General features: G+C 44.8%; 1 long non-coding RNA gene across 1 annotated transcript in view; it reads left to right on the forward strand.

Moving 5' to 3' along the window:
* LOC125089267 (uncharacterized) overlaps nucleotides 1-9,357 on the forward strand; it is a 142,697-nt gene extending 133,340 nt beyond the window's left edge. The window contains exons 3-4 of the long non-coding RNA XR_007123903.1: nucleotides 4,493-4,624; nucleotides 8,483-9,357. This is a non-coding gene — a long non-coding RNA (uncharacterized LOC125089267). The remainder of the gene's footprint in view (nucleotides 1-4,492; nucleotides 4,625-8,482) is intronic.
* The last annotated feature ends 300 nt before the right edge of the window (nucleotides 9,358-9,657 follow it).

Raw genomic sequence — 9,657 nt, forward strand, 5'->3', positions numbered from 1 at the left:
TTGAAGACTGACAGTTGTAGGTTTGTTTTGTCTTGTTTGCCAAATTAAGATAATTAAAAGAAAAAAAAAAGCCAAACAAAACTCAACTATCATTCATTTGCACTGTCATTTAATTTTTTTTTTTTAAATGAAGTTTTAACTTTACATGTAGAAAAGACCCAAGGTCAAAGTCACAGACAGTCCTTTAGACAGAATACATGTGGTTTTAAAGAGGAACTCATTCTGTGGTCCTCATCTTTTCTCATTTTAGTGAGAACTTGGCTATGACCAGAGTTGGTTCAAGAGCAGCCTGTTTCTAAGCCAAAGTCATAATTTTACACATGAGGATTTTGAGATCTGGAGAATGGAGCATACCTGGCTCAGGTTCCCGCCAAGGCAGCAGCAGGGCTGGGACTAGAAAACCACTCTCCTGATGTCTGGGCACGTCTACTCTCCAAGGTTCTGATGAAAAGCCTGGCTTTCTGGGTGCCTCCTGGTTAACATACAACGGGCGAGCCACTGGGCATGTCTGCTCCATCCTCGCAGCCACACCCTATATACAGAGAACCGAACAATGGTAACACTCAAAGACCTGAGCTGTCTTAGGGGAGCTCCATTCTTGAACCTTCATTAAATGATGGAGAGTGTCCAGATGTCTGTGAAGTTCCCAGAAGGGGAACTTCATTTGCTTCCACTGTAAAATGGGGGTGGGGGGGCGCATATCATTGCTGCATCACAAGAGGATACTGTGCTCTGAAATCTAAAATTTTTGAAGCATTAATTTTCTGATTGTCTCCTGTAAAGTCCAAGCCATCTCTTCCCATATTATGCTGTTATTTTTAATAAGTCAACAAACTGGCTAATTCTCTTGGAAATGCTTTGGTTTGAGAAAATGGACACAGTTCCGTTAGAGAAGGAAGAAAACAGATTTCCAAATGCATTATCAGTAAGCAGGACATTTGGACCCTGTCTGTGATCGGAAATGGAGAAGACACAGTGAGCTCTTGGGTTCAGATGTTCAATTCACTATGTGAAGGGGATGACGGAGAACGGGCACTGGCAGTACGCTCGCTCCCTCTGGATGACTGCAGCGCTGGGGAAGGGCAGGCTCAAAGCCAACTTGGATCGCAAGTCTACCTGAAGTGGTGGCTGCGAATTGTTCGGGAACGCGGGCGGGGAGGGGCATTCTTAGGTGCCAGGCTTGGAGCTGCCCCTTGTGGACAGGTCCATGTCCTATTTTGTCCTCTAGCACAGTCCTGGTCCCTCGTAGGTAGGAATACCTATTTGTTGAAATGAAGTGGCTTTTAGGGACCCAAAGGCATTTCCTTACATTGAAACCAGGTGACATCTAGAGAACTAGACTTAACCAGGGCAGTTTTGTGGGGATGGGAAGAGAGTGCCTGGGAGCAATCAGGAGGGAGTTGTGTCTGTCACAAAGCCATTGGATGGCTGTCCCAAAAATGGGTCATGAAGGTGCCCTCGATGGGACGGAGAAGCATAGAACAGAAATGTCACCGACCTCATAATTTTGTTGAAATGTGGCCCTGCTTCCCTCAGCCCATCCTTCTAAAGCCTATTTCCTAGAGCAAAAAACTGCAGGTTTAATACCCCACTCCAAATCCCTCGATTAACCCAGGCTCCTATGGGATCCCGCCTACCAGAGGTAGAGACAGAATGAATTCAGTTTCCTTTAAAATCATCATCTGATTTCCTTTTGACCTCTTTCCTGATTTCTAATTTAGTCAAATAAACCCATATACCTTAAAACCATGCCCTGCCCCCACAGGTGCCAAACTCATTTTAAGTACCTTTGGAAGGGAGGAAGGGAGCTCCCCCAGCCCATCTGGCTTCCTGTACGTGAGCACCTCTGTTTCGCAGGGGCTGGAGAAGGAGCATCTCCCTGTCTGCCCTGAGGAAGGTGAAGGAAGCAGGGGCAGCACAGAGCCACGGAGGTTGAAGTGTGCGTGGAATGAGACCAGCGTCCTCATTTCCCATTAGGGACAACTGGGACACAGGGAGAGAAGCGACAGGCCTCTGTTATGTCAGACAGTGGCAGGACTGGGGCTAGAACAGGGTTTTTTGACACTTGCATAACAGCGGCCTGGTCATTTGACCACCCCGACTCCTGGCTGGCTGGTGGAATGGGCCTCTTGCCTCTGTTAAAAACAACAACGAGAGGCGCCTGGGTGGCTCAGTGGGTTAAGCCACTGCCTTCGGCTCAGGTCATGATCCCAGGGTCCTGGGATGGAGCCCCGCATTGGGCTCTCTGCTCAGCGGGGAGCCTGCTTCCCTCTCTCTCTCTGCCTGCCTCTCTGCCTACTTGTGATCTCTGTCTGTCAAATAAATACATAAAAATCTTTAAAAATAATAATTAAAAAATAAACCAAAAAACCCAACAAAACAAAAAGCCAATTCCAGGCTTCTTAACCTTAAACAGTAATCTTATTTTGGGGGGAAGAGTCTCAATTTAGATGTTAAATGGCTTAAACTCCAGGAGTTTATAGGGATTCATTTGGAAAATCCTCACCGTAACTGTGTGCTTGCGTGTATATGCATGTGGTGATGTATGTCTGCATATGTGTGTGTTGCTGTGCCTGTGTGAGTGTGTCTTGTGCCCTGCGGGGTGGTGGCGGTGTTCCTGTGGTTGGGGGAAAGGAGGATCAGCAGGGCCAATCCCAAGTATCAGAGGGCAAGGCCTGTGCTCCTGAGCGCACACCCAGAAGGACCTGCTCCACCCCTCCAGACTGGCTTGGGTGTGGACCCCAGTGAGGACACCACTGCCCTCTGCTGTACCAAGAGGTGACTGTAGCTGGCATGCCTTCCTCACCTTGTCCCAGGGGGGGCAGGGACATGGAGGGGGTGAAAATAAGAGGCTGGGCCTCATCATGAAGTTCAGCCGATAGCCTCCAAGCTTTCCCCAGGCAGGGTCTGAAGATGCGGGGATGATTCTAGCAAAGTTGCATTGCATTTCTTACCCTCTTGGCCCCCTTGGGGTCAACATTCATGATTTTCCCAGTGATACTCAGACTGAATACCTTAAAAGTAAAGCCCCATTGGCCTTGGGCCAACCCCTTAATTCTGCAAACACAGCACCCTGGGGGAGGAAGCCTAAGTATTGCTTTCAGATAAGTATACCCCACAGTTGCATGGTGCACTATGATTTGTCAACTGTGTTCCCATTAGCTGTCTTGGTTAATCTTCACCAACTTGTGTATTGAACAGAGCAGCAATTACTCTTCTCATTTAACAGATGGGGAAACTGAGGTCCAAAAGGTTTGCCACTCTTTGGTTGTCTTGAATTTTATCTAGGAGATAAAGTGTAACTGCAGCTGGAATTAAATACATCAGTCTTTAGATTAATATAAATTAAGATACAAGGTAGTTAATGCCAAGCAAAACACACAGTAATCACTCAGGCATTACAAGGGGAGAATTCACAGCAGTGCTGTCTAGTTGCTTTGCATCAACTCTGGAAACTCACTTTACAGCTCAGCCCCTGAGTTCCAGAGTGTCCATTTTTAACAGGGTCACTAGGATCTCGTAGTTAAGCTAACAGCTTGATAGCTTTCCATTCAATAATTAAAATGTTTATAGCTTTTGGTCTTAAAAAAAAAAAAGATTTATGTATTATTTTAGTGAGAGAGAGTGCAGTGGGGAGGGGCAGAGGGAGAGAAAGTCCCAAGCTGACTCTGCGCTCAGCAGGACTTGACCTCATGACCCCGAGATTATGGCCTGAGCCAAAGCCAAGAGTTGGATGTTTAAATAACTGTGCTGCCTAAGCACCCCAGTCTTAACTTTTAAAATAATGTTGCTTTTGTAATTAGGGGCAGTAATTACTGTTACTCCCAATTTGCTGATGTGGAAACTAAGGTCTGAAGAACTTCCAAACCTTCATGGAATCAACATTTGTTTGGGTATTTACTCTGTACCAGTCACTCTGCAGTTCAGAGATTACAATTAACACCATGGCCATGGTCGTGGGTCTCATGGAACTCACAGTCAAGTTTGGAGGGAGACAAATAGATAAGTACCTACTACAATGGATGATAGATGTACGTATGATGAGTGCCATGACATTGAACAGGGCACTATGAGCACAGGTGGCTGGAGATCTCACCTAGTCGAGGTATGGGGAAGCTTCCTTGAAATCAGATGGTTAATTGGAATTGGCCCAGCATATGTGTGTGTGTGTGTGTGTGTGTGTGTGTGTGAGGGAATTCAGGTGCAGAGTGGTCCAGGCAGAGTGAAGTTCCTGATAAAGGAATTGCTTGGGATATCCAAGGACCTGTGAGAAAGCCAACTAAACTAACACAGAGAGAGCAAAGGGGAGAGTGGTCCCCGGTGAAGCCTATGGCATAGAGGTTATTCTTTGAGCCCAGTTCCACAGCTAGTCAGAGGCAAAGTGGGGCTATAATTGTGTCTCCTTTCTGCCAAGGCTTTAATCTCTACCTTCCTTTTCTCCTTTGATTCTTTTCCTACTCTCTATCCAAACCTAATTGCCTTGATTTTCCAGGACCATAGCTTCTCCTCCTGTGTCGTTGCTCCTGCTGTGCTCTCCACCTGTTTCGCCTGCCTCCATATCTCCACAAGTCAAAAATCCTCCTGACCCTGAAGCCAAGGATTGTAAACACAAATTTATCAGCAGGTGAGGAAAAGGAAAGACATGGCCTGATATATTGTCAAGCAGTGGGGGCTTGGCAAACTGGAACAGGCATGACCCATCATGTACCCATGACCCACCAGTGCTGTACAATAGAACTTTTTAGAATGATGGACATGTCCTATATCTGTACTGTCCAATACAGAGGCCTCTAGTCCTATGCGGCTAGTGTAACTGAGGAAGTGAATTTTTAATTTATTTGAGTTTTGTTAAATATAAAATTAAATAGCCACATGTGGCTATTGGGCTACAATACCAGACAGTGCAGTTCTGGCTGCTGCTTTCTATTCTGGAGTGTGGGTCCAATATTGCTACATATTCCAGCTTTTTAAAGAGAAGCCAGATCTCCAGATTCTTGTTTGAAATCTTTGGATTTTTAAATGTTGGCAATACATTCAGATTTTAAAGATACACTGTGGATGACTCTCGCCTGTGGGAAGATGAAGTAGACATACTTTTCTCTATTACTCTTGCTAAGTACAACTGAAAACCTGGACACTATATATAACATAAAAATGAGATGACTCTGAAAAGTGGAGAGAAGAACACAGACTGGCTAGGAATCTTGGGGCCCAAGATTGGGAGCGGCACAATGATGAGTTCCCTGGGTTTTCTTTGTATGTCATATATCCCAGGTTTGGAATTAAAGAATTCAGCAACCCAAACACCAGTGAGCAAAAACAAAGCCCCAATAAAAGTCTGCTCTCTCTCTGGCTAAAGTATCGGGAAAGGGAAAACCTAGCAAGACAGAATACTTTTAGATAATAACCAATCTGCACTTCAGCCAGACACTATGGAAACACAACTGTGGTCCCACCCCCACAGGTGTAACACAAGCCAGTGAGGAGCCTTGACTACAACCCTCATGAGGCGGTAGTGAGGCACCTACCAGGGCGGTGCAGAGAGAAAGCCAAGTAGACTGGAACTTTCTTCCCTGTAGTCGGGTCACCAGCTCTTCCCCCTCTTTCCTTCTGCAACCATGATGACAGTGGAGACCTCTTGGGGACATTGGGAGCTTGGATTTCAACTACTACCTGACAGTTATGGGGCTCCCCTTCCCTCCTCACTGGAGTAGTATCTGAGGAGTTTTAGTGGAAAGTCAGGACTTTCACCATTACCAATCAGTAACAAGGCCACACCACCATGGTGTTGATGGAGACCATCAGTAACAAGGAGCTCCCCTCACCACCCCTACCGCTTTGGATGTCAACAAAGGCTGAGTGGGAAACCTAGCCTTTTACCTTCCATCTGGCAGTAATAAGCAGGTACTACCCTTACCCTTCTGGAGTGGTGTCAGAGAAAAGCAATTAGAATGGAAGGTTTACATAAGGTGCAGGATCTCATAACTTAATACAAAAATGTCCAGGTTTCAAAAGAAAATCACTTGTCATACCAAGAGCTGGAAAGATCTCAAATTGAATGATAAAAAGACAATCAGTGGTTGCCAACACTGAAATGATAAAGATGTTTAGAATTATCAGAGCACAGTTTTTAAACAGCCATGATAATAATGCTTCAGTGAGCAATGATGAGCACAGCACACTTGAAACAAATGAAAAAATTAAGAGGTCTCAGGAAAGAAATAGAAGATATAAAGAAGAACCAAATGGAAAATGAAAAAAAAAAAATAACTGAAGGGAAAAAAAAAGCTCAGTGTATGGGTTCATAGCAGAACAGAGAAGACAGAGAAAAGAATTAGTGAACCAGAAGATAGAATAATAGAGAAAACCAATCTGAACAGCAAAGAAAATAGACTGGAAAAAGAAAAATCCAAAACAACAGAACCTTGGTGACCTGTGAGACCATGATAAGCCATCTCACATTCATATCCTCTGAATCCCAGAAGAGGAGAGAAAGAGACAGGCTGATGAAAGACTGAAAGAATAAAGGCTGAAAACTTCTCAATTTTGGTAAGACATGTAATCAGATTTAAGGAGCTGAGTAAACCACAAATAGGATAAATCCAACGTGCATGGCAGCAAATCTAAGAGCTGTCTTGTCCTCTGGCCAGTGGGGAAGCCCTGGTGGGAAATGTTGAGGAAGGGAGAAAAAGCAAAGTCAGAGTACCTATTGTCTCCTTAGGGTTTCACTGTATAAACTGGCTGCTGCCTTCCTGTGAAAATCATAGTTCCTATCAGGTGGTCCTCTCCACACGATGGTTCTTGTTTGTGGATCCATGACTGGTTCTTCTCCCACCGCTGAAGTCCTGAGGGTAGTAATTGCCCCGCTATTACTGGCCCTGGGGTACTGCACTATCTCTTGTGGTTTCTCTACACCTTGGTCACAACTGTGTAAATATTTCCTTTATAAAGCTATCCTCAACTTAACGTGACATGTGTGTGCCATCTGTTTTCCTCCATTAATCCAGCTGATAGACCCATCCAACTAGGTGAAAATTCTCAGTGATTGTATTAGAAAGGATGGCCCTTGTAGTAAGGGGTATCACCTACTACAAAGTAAGTCTAATGCTCTTCCCTTTCTGAAGCTGACAACTTCTGGAGAAGACACTTCAGGAAGGCAGAGTATAAGGTTCTTTATCTCAGTTATCTGACTTCATCATCAAGGTTCCAGTAATCAGATCATAAATCACAAATGAAGAGCTATCTTTATCACCCCTAAACACTTAGCAATAGTCAACAGTAAGGAGAGTGATACGGATGTCCCCCATAGTTAGGGGAGTTTGGAAGACTGGAAGTAGCACTACTCTAGAATCAGGACTGCTGAGCTTTGCCTTGACATATGTGTTCCTGGGCAAATAGGATGCTTAATTTCTCTCAATCTTCTTCTACACATTTATAAAATAGAGAAACTGGGCAAATGATTCTTAAACTCTCTTTTAGCTCTAATAGCCTCCGTGATTATGAGGAGGTGGAGGGGAGGATATAGTGTGGTGTGTGGGTGGGTAGGAATGAGGAGTATAGCATGTGAACAGGGAAGACTGGGGAGTGTGGTGTATGAGTGGGAGGACTAGAGAGGGTGGTGTGTAAGGACTTTGCCCTTAGGTCTAGTACCTGAGGTAAAGAATGGTGCAGAAAACTCGGTGAGGAAAGGATGTATTTGGGGTGCAACTGGGATATTTCTTGATGATTCTGAGCCAAGAAGTGATGACATCTCAATGGGGAAAATGGTACCACTTCTGATTCCAACTAGTACTGGGGCCAGAAAGAAGAATAATTACTGAATGATTTCATGTGGGAGTTACAAGGAAGAGTGTAGTGACTCAAGGTTTGCAGGCTAGATTCCTGCCAGTATAGGTGTGTGAACTTGTCAAGTCTTTTTCCTCTTTAGGTTCTTGGCTTGGACTAAATAATACAAAATAATCTTTAAGACCACTTCCAAATCTAAAACCGTAGAAGTCCATAATACAAAATCTATATTCTCAAGTAGTGTGTGATCTCACAGGACGGTCAGACAGATTCCTATAAAGCAAGAGGTGGGATTGGGACCAAGGGAAGAACAGTGGTGGGGATGTAGTAGTCCCCATTTTCCTTGTCCCTCAGGCTTATTCTGAGGGTCAAATGCTATCTTTTCCCAGGTTCTACATCACTTTGGAAGAACAGAGTCACGTGCTTGAAAAACTAATTTTATTTAGGCAATCCTGACTGTTCATCGCAGCTACTCGCAAATATCCCAGCCCTCCTCCCTGTCCAGGGCACATTCAGGTTTTGTGGGGCCTAAAGCTTATACCAGACTAAAACATACATGACGTTGCAAATTTTACAAAGCACGTGACCTGCAAACGCATCATATTGGGCTCTCTTGGGGACTTGAAAAGGGCCTGTGGGAGTGAGGGAACAGGAGCTAAGCTTCATTAGTTTCATGGTACATCCACCTTTGTTCCAGGTTCATGGAAAGATTGCATTTCTTCATCTCATTGTGGTCATATGACTTGATGTAGTGAATGAAGCAATACGCACTCCTTCCAGGTGGAAGACTTAAGGGTCCATCAGGATTCATCACATCCCTTTTCCACTGGCAGGGGGACTGCAGAAGCAGCTCATAGCAGAGAGCCCTCCCAACTTGGGTCCCAGGGACTATGAAGAGTTGAGCCCCACTGCCATCGAGAATGAGGGAAATAGACTTTTGTGCTCTTCATGAGATTTTGGGGATTGCTTGTTACTATCGTACACCCAAGGGAAGCCTGACCGGAACAATACAGTGGGAAGTACTTTCATGGGCACAACCTCATTTCTTTGTGGGAGGGACATGGGCATTTCTCATCCTCAGATGAAAGTCTGAGGCTCAGAGAGGTTGGGTATCTTCAGGGAAGGTCAGAAGGTAAATGACGGCCGCGGGAGTTGAGCCCAGACCCTTTGGCTCTCAGGCTTTCTTCTGTCCATGGTGGGATGTTGGTTGATGCATTTCATTTGTGTGGCATCTGTATTCCCCATTTTCTCTATCTGTGTCCTCCAACTCATGAGCCCTGCAGAAGCCCCAACTTCCACCTGGGGCAAATGCCTCCTTATCTTATGGCCCTGGTTTCTGTAGGGTTCCATTCTTGTCAGGCTCAGATGAAAAATCCTAGGGAGGGCCCCAAAAGAAAAGAATACTCGTTAGAGTCCAGATAGATTGTAATGTGCGCATTTAGAATATAGAAAAAATTTAGATATTCACAAGGACTATTCTCCTACTTATTTATTTTTTAAAAAAGATTTTATTTATTTATTTGACAGAGACACAGTGGAGAGAGGGAACACAAGCAGGGGGAGTGGGAGAGAGAGAAGCAGGCTCTCTGCTGAGCAGGGAGCCTGATGCAGGACTCGATCCCAGGACACTGACATCATGACCTGAGCCCAAGGCAGATGCTCAATGACTGAGCCACCCAGACACCCCTTTCTCCTGTTTATTTACAGAATATAACTTATACTTGCTATGCTAGTCTCATTCATAAGGGCTCAATCCTTATGACCTAATGACCTCCCAAAGGGCCCACCTCCTAATACCATCACCTTGGGAGGTAGGTATAAACATATCGGTTTGAAAAGGACATAAACATTAGACCAGAACAAGGTAATTTA

This window comes from Lutra lutra, chromosome 17 (assembly GCF_902655055.1).
Source record: "Lutra lutra chromosome 17, mLutLut1.2, whole genome shotgun sequence".
Lineage (NCBI taxonomy): Eukaryota > Metazoa > Chordata > Mammalia > Carnivora > Mustelidae > Lutra > Lutra lutra.